This window comes from Odocoileus virginianus, unplaced genomic scaffold (genome assembly GCF_023699985.2).
Source record: "Odocoileus virginianus isolate 20LAN1187 ecotype Illinois unplaced genomic scaffold, Ovbor_1.2 Unplaced_Scaffold_6, whole genome shotgun sequence".
Lineage (NCBI taxonomy): Eukaryota > Metazoa > Chordata > Mammalia > Artiodactyla > Cervidae > Odocoileus > Odocoileus virginianus.
The window spans coordinates 342,692-355,129 of record NW_027224268.1 but is presented as its reverse complement, the minus strand read 5'-3'; the positions used below and the strand labels follow the sequence as shown (position 1 = coordinate 355,129).

General features: G+C 42.9%; 1 long non-coding RNA gene across 2 annotated transcripts; it reads right to left on the bottom strand.

The window, feature by feature from the left end:
* Positions 1-1,129: 1,129 nt before the first annotated feature.
* Positions 1,130-10,846, bottom strand: LOC110133062 (uncharacterized). Of its 2 annotated transcripts, XR_002312650.2 has the most exons (5): positions 10,753-10,846; positions 10,088-10,249; positions 8,157-8,276; positions 1,813-4,881; positions 1,130-1,727 (listed from the first exon to the last, which is right to left on the bottom strand). It is a non-coding gene; the product is annotated as an uncharacterized lncRNA (long non-coding RNA). The 2 variants fall into 2 exon arrangements; XR_002312649.2 differs by having other exon boundaries at positions 1,130-4,881.
* Positions 10,847-12,438: the final 1,592 nt, after the last annotated feature.

Sequence of the window (12,438 nt, the reverse complement as noted above, 5' to 3'; positions counted from 1 at the left end):
AGTGTGGGTCATGTTCTGGGGTTGCATCCCCACCCATCTGATCAATTTGGTGGTGTGGATGGGTGTCCTGCAGGCCGTTGATGTGTTCCCTGGCCTTTTTCAGTAAACACTCTTTTTCATCCAGGGTACCACAATGGGCCAGAATAACCACGATGCTCTGCCAGGTGAGAGAGAGCGCCAACCTCAGCCTGATAAATTCATCCCTAAACTTGTCATCATTCTCAGAGAACCTGGCAAATGTCTCCCTATAGAGTAACCCAATTAGTTTGGAATCTCTCTTTGGAATGTTCCAGAGGCCCCTTGAAGCACCCCAAAGTGAACTGGAAGTCAAGAAAATTTAAATTAGAATTTTATATTTGGAAAGTTTCTCAACTATTTTAAAAAGTTTTAAAACACCCAGTTAAATAGGATCATAGTTTCCTAGGAAATAAAACTTTGAGCTAAGGTAGGGAAAAAAAATCAAAAGTAAATACAGATCAGTTAGAAGAAACAGGAATTCACAGGATTTTTTTTTTCCTTAATAATTTTATTTATTTACTTATTTCTGACTCTGCTGGTCTTCACTGCTATACGGGCTTTGCTCTAGTTGCACTGAACGGGGGCTACTCTGCAGTCAGTGGCGCGCGGGCTTCTCGTTGTCGCGGCTTCTTTTATTGCAGCACGCGGCCCGTGTGTTCAGGCCTCAGCAGTAGGGGTGTGTGAACTCATCAGTGGTGGCTCCTGGGCCCCGAGCACAAGAAAACACTCAAAGCGAACGGACACAGTTGCTCCATGGCATGTGGGATCTTCCTGGATCAGGGATCGAACCTGTGTCTCCTATATTGGCAGGTGGATTCTTTACCACTGAGCCACCAGGGAAGCCCCCAAATTCAGTCTTATATCATCCTATTCTTAATGAAATCCATTTATCTAATTTAATTAAATCCACACGTCGAAAGTCCTAACCACATATAAAATTCTTTTCTCAATGTTATTCTTCAACATTCTGCACATTTCTATAACCGTACTTTCCCCCTCATTCTTTTCCCATTCAGAAATAGCCAGCTATAGGACAAAATCAAGCTGTTTCCTTTCATATATATATGTGTATATATATATATATATATATATACACATACATATATATATAAGAAACTATGAAGAGGTACTCACTTGGAAATGACAGGGGCAGGGGGGTCCTCACTTAGGAGAAGCTCAGTAAGTTAGAAACTAGTCTGAGATACTCACTTGGAGAAGAAAGGGGATCTTGAGTGAGGAAGAGCCTATAGGATATTGGGCAGATACTCAGAGAGGACAAAGAGGTTCCTGATGAGGAGGAGCACAGTGAGTCAGAAACTAGGCAGAGATTCCACAGGAGTGGCATTCCTGATTGACAAGGAGGACAGGACGCAAAATCTAGCAAGACGTGCTCACTTGGAAAAGAGTGAGAGGATCTGAGTAAGGTGGAGCGCGTTGGTCAGACACTGGGTAGAGATACACACTGAGAAATGGAAGTCTTGAGTGAATAGTAGCAGAGTCAGTTAAGTAGGCAGCGATACTCACTTGGAGATGAGTGGATGTCCTGAATGAGGAGGAGTGATCAGCTGAGAAACTGGGCAGAGATATTCATGTGGAGAGGAGTGGAGGGACTTGAGTGAGGAGGAGGGAAGACAGTCAGAAACTAGGGAGGGGTACTCACTTGGAGACAAGTGGAGGTCCTGAGTGGCGGGGAGCACAGTAAGTCGAAACTAGGCAGAGATACAAAATTCAACAGGAGTGGACTTTCAGATTTAGAAGGACAGCAGTAAATCAGAAATAGCAAGATGTACTTACTTGAAGAGGAGTGAGGGATTCTTAGTGATGAGCGCGTAGGTCACATACTGGGTATGGATACTCACTTGGAGAGGAGTGGAGGGTTCTGAGTGAGGAGGAGTGAAAAGATCAGAAACAAGTCAAAAATACAAACTCAGAGAGGAGTGGAGGTCCTGAGTGAGGAGGGCAGCATAGTTAAAACTGGGAACACACACTGACTTGGAAAGAAGTGAAGAGCCTGAGAGGGCAGGAGCACAGTAAGTCGAAAACTAGGAAAGGTACAAAATTATACAAAATTGAGAAGGAATATAGCAAGTAAGAAACTAGGAAGAGTTCTCAAATGGAAAACAGTGGGTGTTATGAATGAGGAACAGGACATAGGACAGAAAGAGGTCAGAGATACTCATTTGAAGAAAAGTGAAGGTCGTGTGTGAGTAGTAGCACACTAGGTTAGAAACTAGGCAGAGATTTACATGGAGAGGACTGGAGAGTCCTGAGTGAGGAGGAGTATATAGGTCAGAACATGGACAGAGATACTCACTTGGAAAGAAGTGGTGGTCCTGAGATAGCAGTAGCAAAGTCAGTTACAAACTAAGCAGAGAACTAACATGCGGAGGAGTGCAGAGTCCTGAGTGAGGAGGACATAGAATTCAAAACTCGATGAGCTACTCACTTGGAGAGAAGTGGAGAGCCTGAGTGAGCAGGAGCACAGTAATTCAGAAACCAGGCAGAAATACCAAATTCTACAGGTGTGTAGATCCTGACTGAGAAGGCGGGAAGTCAGTCAGAAACTAGGAAGAGGTGCTCACTTGGAAAGGACTGAATGTTGTGAATGATGGTCAGGCCATAGGTCAGAATCTGGGCAGAGATGCTCACTTGGACAAAAGTGTAGATCCTATGTGTGTAGTAGTGCATTAAGTTAGAAGCTAGGTACAGATACTAAGAGGGAGAGGACTGGGAAGTTTTGAGTGAGGAGGAGGGCATAGTTGAGATCATGGGAAGAGATACTCACTTGGAGAGGAGAAAAACTCTGGAGGGAGGAGGATCGCATTGGTGAGGAACTGGGCAGAGATACTCACTTGGAGAGGAGAGGAAGTCCTGAGGGAAGAGGGTCACAGAGGTGGCAGACATTCACTTGGAGAGGAGAAGAGGAGAGAATGGAGATCCTGAGTAAGCAAAAGAACAGTACGTTTCAATTTAGGTAGAAATTCAAATTCTACCGGTGTGTAGTCCCTGACTGAGAAGTACGGAAGTAACTCAGAAACTAGGAAGAGGTTCTCACTAGGAAAGGAGTGGGTGTTGTGAACAAGGATCAAGCCATAGGTCACAAAGTGGGCAGATATACTCACCTGGAAAACAGTTGTTATCCTTTGTCAGTAGTAGTGCACATAAGTTAGAAGCTAGGCAGGGATACTAACATGGAGAGGACGGGAGGGTCTTGAGGGAAGAGTTGCGCATAGTTGAGAAACTGGGCAGGGATACTCACTTGGAGAGGAGGTCCTCACTGAGGAAGAGCACATACGACAGAAACTGGGCAGAGGTATTGACTTGGAAAGAAGTGCTGGTCCTGAGACAGGAGTCAGGCAGTCAATTAGAAACTAAGCAGAGATACTCACTGGAGAGGAGTGAAGGGTCCTGAGTGAGGAAGAAGTTAGGTCAAAACTGGAAGAGATACTCACTTGGAGAGAAGGGGCGATCCTGAGTGAGCAGGAACTCAGTAAGTCGGAAACCATGCAGAGATACAAAATTGTACAGGTGAGTAGTTCCTGATTGAGATGGAGGGAAGTAAGTCAGAAAGTAAGAGGAGGTTCTCACTTGGAAATGAGTGCATGTTGTGAAAGAGGATCAACTGGGCAGGTATATTCACTTGGAGAAAAGTGTAGGTCCTGTGTGAGTAGTAGCGCACTAAATTAGAAGCTAGGTTTAGACACTAACATGGAGAGGACTGGAAGGTGTTGAGTGAAGAGGAGCACATAGGTCAGAACATGGCCAGACATCCTCACTTGGAAGCAAGTAGAGGTCTTGAATGAGTAGTAGCACAGTCAGTTAGACACTGTGCAGTGATACTCATTGGAGAGATGTAAAGGGCCCTGAGTGAGGAGGAGCCCAAAGTTCAAATCTGGGAAGAGACCCTCAGGTGGATAGAATGATAATCCTGAGTTACCAGAAGAATAGTAATTCAGAAATTAGGCAGAAATACTAAATTCTATATGTGTGTAGTTCTTGATTGAGAAGGGATGGAAGTAAGAAACTAGGAAGAGGATCTTACATGGAAAGGAGTGGGCCATGTGAAAGAGGATCTGGCCATATATCAGAAATTGGGCAGTGATACTCACTTGGAAAAGAGAGGAGGTCCTAAATAAGGAGGAACCCAGTAAGTCAGAAAATAATCAGTGATGCAAAGTTAAACAGAAGGGGGTTTCCTGATTGAGAAGATGGGCAGTAAGCCAGAAATTAGCAAGAGGTTCTCAATGGCCAGTTCGGGTGTTGTGGGTGATGAGGAGTTGATTGGTCCAAAACTGGGCAGAGATTCTCACTTGGAGACGAGTGGAGGTCTTGAGTGGGGGGGAATGCAGTAAATCAGCATGTAGGCAGAGATACTCATTTGGAGAGGAATTGGGTGTAGTACAGAAGAGCGCAGCATGTCAGAAATGATGCAGACATACTCATTTGGGGCACAGTGTAGGGTCCTGAGTGAGGACGAGTGCATAGGTCAGAACCTTGGCATAGATACTTGGAGAAGGTGTGGGTTCCTGATGAGGAGAAGCACTGTAAGACAAAAACTATGTGGAGATAGTCACTTGGTGTGAAGTGCAGTTCCTGCGTGAGGAGGATGACAGTAAGTCAGAAAGAAGGAAGAGGTACTGACGTGGAGAGCAGTGTGGGGTCCTGAGTTTGGAGGAGCACCATAAGTCAGAAACTGTGGAGAAGAGTGAATCATGTATGTGAGTCTCTGAGTTCCCTGGACTTGGGGGGCTTTCTCCTTTCCCATGCTAGGGAGTTTTTCAGTAGTAAGTATCTCTTCAGATATCTTCCAGGCTTTTTCTTTCTCTTATCCTCCTGGTTCTCTCTCTTATCCTTCTGGGAACCCTGTAATGCAAATGTTGGTAAATTTTATGTTGTCCCAGAGACTGTCCTCATTTCTTTTCATTCTTTTTTCTTCCTTCTGTTCTGCGACAGTGAATTCTACCACTCTGTCTTCCTCATTTGAGCTTCAAGATGACAGCAGCCTTAGCAGACAACTATACTGCAACCTGTGGCCACTGCTGAGTTTTCCAAATTTGCTGGCATATTGAGTGCACCACTTTCACAGCATCATCTTTTAGGATTTGAAATAGCTCAACTAGAATTCCATCACCTCCACTAGCTCTGTTTATAGTGATGCAATGGCCACAGGACTGGAAAAGGTCTGTTTTCATTCCAATCCCAAATAAAGGCAATGCCAAAGAATGCTCAAACTACCACACAATTGCACTCATCTCACACACTAGCAAAGTAATCCTCAAAATTCTCCAAGCCAGGCTTCAACAGTATGTAAACTTCCAGATGTTCAAGCTGGATTTAGAAAAGGCAGAGGAACCAGAGATCAAATTGCCAACATCCATTGGATCATCAAAAAGCAAGAGAGTTCCAGAAAAACATCTACTTCTGCTTTATTGACTATGCCAAAGCCTTTGACTGTGTGAATCACAACAAACTGTGGAAAATTCTTCAAGAGATGGGAATACCAGACCATCTTGAGAAATCTGTATGCAGGTCAAGAAGCAACAATTAGAACTGGACATGGAACAACAGACTGGTTCCAAATTGGAAAGGAGTACATCAAGGCTATATATTGTCACCCTGCTTATTTAACTTATATGCAGAGTACATCATGAGAAATGCTGGGCTAGATGAAGCACAAGCTGGAATCAAGACTGCCAGGAGAAATATCAATAACCTCAGATATGCAGATGACACCACCCTTATGGCAGAAAGTGAAGAAGAACTAAAGAGCCTCTTGATGAAAGTGAAAGAGGAGAGTGAAAAAGTTGGCTTCAAGCTCAACATTCAGAAAACTAAGATCATGGCATCTGGTCCCACCACTGGGGAAAGAATGGATACAGTGACAGACTTTGGGGCTCCAAAATCACTGCAGATGGTGACTGCAGCCATGAAATTAAAAGACACTTGCTCCTTGGAAGAAAAGCAATGACCAACCTAGACAGCATATAAAAAGCAGAGACATTACTTTGCCAACAAAGGTCCATCTAGTCAAGGCTATGGTTTTTCCAGTAGTCATGTATGGATGTGAGAGTTGGACTATAAAGAAAGCTGAGTGCTGAAGAATTGATGCTTTTGAGCTGTGGTGTTGGAAAAGACTCTTGAGAGTCTTTTGGACTGCAAGGAGATCCAACCAATCAATCCTAAAAGGAAATCAGTACTGAATGTTCTGGAAGGACTGATGCTGAAGCTGAAACTCCAATACTTTGGCCATCTGATGCAAAGAACTGACTCATTGGAAAAGACCCTGATGCTGGGAAAGACTGAAGGCAGGAGGAGAAGGGGACGACAGAGGATGAGATGGTTGGATGGCATCACTGACTCGATGGACATGAGTTTGAGTAAGCTCCGGGAGTTGGTGATGGACAGGGAAACCTGGTGTGCTGTAGTCCATGGGGTCACAAAGAGTTGGATATGACTGAGCTGAACTGTACTGAACACTGCAACCTGGTGAATGAGTCTGAATCAGAGGCCTTCTGCTAAGCCATATCTGGATTTCTGACTCACAAAACTGAATTGGAGACAAGATGGCAGACTAGAAGGACTGTGAACTCACCTCTTCTCATGAGCACACCAAAATTACAAGGAACTGTTGAACAGCTATGAGTAAAAAAGACTGGAACATTGCAAAAAATATATTCTATATCCCAAGATATAAAGAAGAAACTACAATGAGATGGCAGGAGGGGCACACTTGCAATATAATCAAATCCCATACCCCAGGTGGGTGACCCACAAACTGGAGAATAATTATGTTAAGTATGTTCTTCCACAGCAGTAAGAGTTCTGAGCCCCATGTCAGGTTCCCAGCCTGGGGGGCCAGCCTTGGGAGGAGAAGCCCCCAGAGCACTTGGCTTTGAAGGCCAGCAGGGCTTAAGTGCACGAACTGCACATGACTGGGGGAAACAGACTCCACTCCTAGAGGGCGCATTCAAGGTCTCACACTCACTGGGACAGAGGGCAAAAGCAGTGACTTCAAAGGAGCCTGGGCTAGACCTATTTGCTGGTCTCATGGGGTTTCCTAGGGAGGGGGGTGGTGGCTGTGGCTTCCCTGGAGACATGGACGCTGGTGGCGGAGATCCTGGGTGAGTGTTTATCTATATGAACTCCTGCTACAGGTGGACCTCTTTCTTGGCTCATTAGCACTGATGGCCCCACCCAACAGCCCGTAGGCTCCTATACTGGGATGCCTCAGGCCAAACCACCACAGGGTCAGAACACAGCCCCACCAGTCAACAGAGAAGCTGCCTAAAGACTTCCTGAGCCCACAGCCACCTCTTGACATGGCCCTGCCCACAGAGAGCTGAGACCCAGCCTCATTGACCAGGAGGCAGACACCAGAAACAAGTAAAGAGCAATCATGGAACCTGTGGAACTGAGTCTGCAAACACAGGTCAGAACCTACCCTGGACCAGCTGGTCCCTGGCCCTTGGGCTACAAGAGGGGTCACACAGAACATCCCCTATAGAAGGCCACATCACCAAAGTCGAGAAATGTCACCTGCCACATATGTAAAAATATAGAAATTTAAACAAAATGAGATGGTAAGGGAACATATTCCAGGTGAAGGAACAAAATAAAACCCGGGAAGAACATCTCCACTTTGAGAAAGAGTTCAGAGTAATGATCGTAAAAATGATTCAAGAACTCAGAAAAAGAATGGATGCAGAGAGTGGGAAGTTACAAGTTTCTAACAAAGAATCAGAAATATAGAACAACCAGAGTTGAAGAATATGACAACTGAAATGAAAAACACTAGAAGGAATCAACAGCAGGATAAATGAGGCAAAAGAACATCTGCCTCAGATGTTCTGAGTGTGAGTGTGCTAGAAGACAAGGTTGTGGAAATTAGTGCCATGGAACAGAATAAAATTTTTGATTTGTGAAACAACCTTACAGGAATATACTGCATCACTCAAATCCCTGGCATAGCAGTCAGCTAGGCTAATGTGAAGAGACTTTTATAAAGAAATTGCTGACAAATGTGTGGGAGGCAATAGGGAAATCACCAGAAACAATGAAGTACCCTCTGCCCCGTCTTTCCTTCAGCAGAGGGATGCGGCATATCACGATCCTACAGGACGAAGTGGGGAGACAAATACCTGGAACTGCACTCCTTCCCCTTCATGCGATCAGCCAGGTCTTCTCATTGGCTGAACCCAAGTGGAAGCCAGAGGCCAGAAAGTGTATTCATGGAATCCATGCAGGTCAGCCTTTGAGTCCTGAAAGGAGAGTAGAAAGGGTGGAGAGTTGGTCTGCCAGAGCAGATGGAGGCCATCTAGGAAACGGTGTGATCTGGAACTTTCTACTTTATGGATGAACTGTCCTATATCTTTGCCATTTGTTTCATATCTGAGCAATACTAAGGAAACCTTGGTTAGAACAGTGTCCAAAACAAGCCATGTGAACTAATCTAAAGTGAAAATTAAAACTCCGCACAGGGGAAGGGAAGCCCGTGGTTCTCACCTCTCCATTTGTTTAGGTTTTAAATTAGACAAGTGTTCTTTCACTACCCTCCTTTGCTCAGAAAGAGTAAAACATGTCTCACTGGCAATTTTTATTTCACCTTGACACCCTTTTGTAAATAACCTCTCATGATTTTTTTTAAAGGCCTTGGGTAGATTCACACATTTTGTGTGACTGCTGATGCTCCCACACCACTTTTTCCTTCTCTTTCTTACAGCACTCATCATTTTGTATCGTAATTGTTTAACATGTCTGACTCCCTTGCCCCCAAGAAGGATCATGCTTTCTTCGTCTCTGCATCCTGGAGTCCCTGGAGTACCTTCCCCTGAGTATACACCCAACGAATATTTGTCAGGTAAATTAAAAATGAAGCAATCTTGCTTCCCACTTTTCCTCTTGAGGGGAAATACTGTCAGACTGAAAAAGAACACCATCCCTCCTATGCATTCTTAGGAATGAACCTCATGGTTTGGGTTTTATTTTTTAACTATTTTGTACTTTAACTGTTTTGTGCTTGTATCTGAGTGTACTATACAAGCATATGTTTGATTTTTTTTTTAATTGAATCACTTACAGCTGAGGTTCATAAGCCTTTTTACCCCCCAGGGGCCAGATAGTAATTACTTTAGGTTTTATGGGCCATGTAGTCTCTGTCATAACCACTCAGCTCCTCTCTGTAGCACAAAATCAGCCTTTAACCCATATGTAATGATTGCATGTGGCTGTATTCCAGTAAAACAGGCCTTTCTCACAACCTAGTACCCTACTGTTGGACTCTAGTGTATGAGCAACCTTCTCCACATGGCCTTTCTTCCATGTACATGTGTATCTGTAGTAGCGATGTTAAGAGGTGGAATTACTGGGGCAAAGAATAAACACATCTGGTACCAACTATTATGTATAAAATAAGCTACAAGCATGTATGCTACAACACAAGAAATACGGCCAATACTTTATATTAACTAAATGAAGTGTAACCTTTAAAAACCATGAATCACCATGTTATACACCTATTACTTATATAATGTTGTACAGCAACTATACTTCAATATAAATACATACATACATACATATGTACATAAATAAATAAACCTCTAAGTTTGGTAGATCTGGCCAAATTTGTATTACCGTTTCAAAGAAAATAACAAAAATAAGTACACATGCATACTTTCAAACTCAAAATTGTTTGTAGCTTCAACTGTCAGAATCACAATAGGAATTAAATCATCAAATACTTATTCTCTATCATCCATGCCTATCCTACACAAAATGGAAAAATCAAAGCAATAAGACGCTGTCTCTTCATGTAAAAGTTCTAAAACCTGGTCAATAGAGATCACTCAAAATGACTGTGTGACTGCTGTGTTTTTTAATGAATTGGGTAGTTAATGACTTACCTAATAGAAGATCTACCCCAAACTCATCATGATGGCTGAAGACATCCGTGGCTAAAAGTAGTCATCTGGATCTGGACTAATACCATACTTTATTTTTGCATCTTAAGAATCTCCCATTTCATGTTTTGCCTTATATTAAGGATCTGCATGTAAACTTTTATGTCCCCTACCTTGCTGCATATGTAGACTCTGTTTTGGGGAAATGCTTGAGGACTCTTGGCCAACCCAGCAACACAAAGTCTGCCTAAAGCATGACGTGAGGGTGGTGGCGGCATTGAAGTCGGTGGTGCTAGAGGCAGTTTCGGAGGAGGAGGTCGTGGACAGGGAGGCAGCTGATGTCAGTGCCGGTGGCCACAGTGGAAGTGGTGCAAGAGGAAGAAGAAATGCAAGGAATAAACTGAATTATTCTATAGTACTGGACTAATAACCATAACTAGATTTATAATGAGTATATATTTGTAATATCTAAAAGTGTTTTATGAAATATTAAAGGAGGAGGAAAATTAAGGGCAATATAACTTTAGTTTCAATTATATCACATTATCTTCTTAATCCTGGAGGTTAGTTCAGTTAAATATGTCTTTCATCTGCAAGTTTTTCCCAGTACTTTAATGTCTTTATTAAAAGAACATGGTAACATTATAGGATCTATTGGGAACTTGGTGGCCATATGGGTTTTTTAGTTTCATTATAACTCACAACCCAGATGTTTAAACATGTACATGTAGTACTGTTGGTAGAAATTACAGAGTAAGCTGGTTAATGCTCAAACCAGAAAATTCAGTTAACTAGACTACTAATCCCTTAATATTTCCAGAATAATCAGTTTACTTACATGTTATGGGTGCTCTCTTTAACATATTGAGTTGAGCTAAACTTATTCTTCATTTTCATTTGTATTCGTCTCCTAGGGCTTCTGTAACAGTACCACAAACATTCTGGAACCTAGAATTCCAAAATCATGATATCAGCAGGGTCATGCCCCCTCTGAGGGCTCTAGGAATGAATCCTTCCTTGCCTCTTCTAGCCTCTGGTGGTTGCCAGCAACCCTCCACACCCCTGGGTTTATAGATCCATCACTTCACTCTCTGCCTTTTAGCTCATGAAGCTCTCCCTGTGTGTCTCTTGTCTCTTCTTCTTGTAAGGACACCAGACACACTGGGTTAAGGGCCCATCCTACTCCATTATGATCTCATCTCTACCTAACTACTTCATCTGTGGTGACCTACTTCCAAATAACATCACATTCTGAGGCACTGGGTAGTTAGGACTTAAACATATCCCAGAGGGAAACACAAGTCAACCCATAATACCTTTCCATAAGCAGATACTATAATTTAGTCCCAGTGAAAACCTATCCATCCTTAAACTGAAGGAAAAAACCAAATTTTAATTTCGTGGTCACCTGATGCAGGGCAGGAGAATGTGATGACAGTGGGATTGGCTCTGGACTTCCTGCACCAGCAAACACCTCTCTCGCATTCCCCCCAGTTTAGGTTCAAACTGGGAAACAGCATGCACAAATCCAGGCCTCCTAGGGATGACAATCAGAAGAGGAAAGAGCCACCAAGTCCCTAATGGCTACAGTGCGCTTGAGCTCCGCTGCCTTAGAGATCATCCCTGTAACATGAGTGCAAACACCCTGATGTTAAATCAGCACCAAGTGATCAGTTCGTTTCTTCTAGGTTAGACTAGCCATCTTCCCCACTCGAAGCAGACCATCTTTTGTTTCAAGAGGTAACTTTTTATCACCTTTAGCAAGTAAATAACATTAGTTTTCGAACACTACCCCCTCATCCGTTCCCTTGTCTGTCATCAAGGTAGTGAAGCAAAGTCTATAAAGCATAGGAAAGAAAAAGAAACGAGAATTAGTTTATCAATTAGATATGCCTTATTAAGACAAAAATCATAAAATTGAGTGAAAAAAGCAAGTTTATATCATGTGCTTCATATAACACCATCTCTGTCAATGTAGAGGAAAAACTACCAAAAAACAGTACTAATATCATTTGTGAACACATTTGTACATAATGAAAGTATAAACACAGAGTAAAAAGTGGTTGTGTCCAACTCTTTGTGACACCATGGACTGTAGCCCTCCAGGCTCCTCTGTCCATGGGATTTTCCAGGCAAGAATACTGGAGTGGGTTGCCATTCCCTTCTCCAGGGGATCTTCCTGACCCAGGGATCGAACCTGGGTCTCCTGCATTGCCAGGCAGATTCTTTACCATCTGAGCCACCAGGGAAGCCCATTGCCAAATTCATGGTGGAGGTTGCTTCTGGGGAAGAAGAGAAGTAAAGACAGAGGAACGAGAAGGTTTGGGACAAAGATAACAACATTTCAATTTCATGTGGTACAAAGTAACATTAGGAAAAAATATGCAAAATGTGTCTGCTGATTCAAACTGGCTGGTATTTGTCACGTAATCTGTAATTTCTTAATTTTTAAAAATTTTTTCAAAAATACATAAATTAAAAAATAATTGTCAGATAACACACAAGTATAAATGAGCAAGAGATC